The following is a 549-nucleotide window of genomic DNA, read 5'->3' as shown; positions in this document are numbered from 1 at the left end:
ACGATGCATGGGTCGGATGATGAGATTGAAAAAGTATGATTCATGACAGCTGTGGGATTTGAACCCACGCCCTTTCAAACCAGAGCCTAAATCTGGCGCCTTAAACCACTCGGTCAAACTGTCCCAATGAATGTGTCTAGAAAAACCAAGATGATCGAGTATCTCAAGACATGAGATTGCATCATGATACATGGATCGTGTTGTTGGGAACCGAGATAACGATGAGATGCAACATTGTTGTGTTGTACATGATAGAACATGCATGCATAGACGACGTGTGTGGTCAAACAAGTTTTGATTCCACATAAGTGATGTTTCAACGTTGAAGGCAAACCTTGCCTATGGTATAACAAAGCCACAAAGTCGAGGTGAAAAATGTGAATAGAGATTGTGTACCCCATAAAGTTTTTGGCGAGCGTGTCAAGATCACGAAGCCGCACATTTGAAGAAGTATGACCGTGACACGATGCACTGGTCGGAGTAGGGCTAGACTTTCTCTATGGTAGATGCATTTTAAAATCATGAGGTTTTTATAATATGTGCTAGCAG

General features: G+C 42.3%; 1 non-coding gene across 1 annotated transcript; it reads right to left on the bottom strand.

Annotated features, from left to right (window-relative positions):
* Positions 1 to 43: 43 nt before the first annotated feature.
* Positions 44 to 123, bottom strand: TRNAL-UAG. Its single transcript has one exon. It is a non-coding gene; the product is annotated as a tRNA-Leu (tRNA).
* Between the last annotated feature and the right edge of the window lie 426 nt (positions 124 to 549).

This window comes from Cucurbita pepo, unplaced genomic scaffold (assembly GCF_002806865.2).
Source record: "Cucurbita pepo subsp. pepo cultivar mu-cu-16 unplaced genomic scaffold, ASM280686v2 Cp4.1_scaffold007036, whole genome shotgun sequence".
Classification (NCBI taxonomy): Eukaryota; Viridiplantae; Streptophyta; class Magnoliopsida; order Cucurbitales; family Cucurbitaceae; genus Cucurbita; species Cucurbita pepo.
This window is presented reverse-complemented; position numbering and strand designations above follow the sequence as displayed.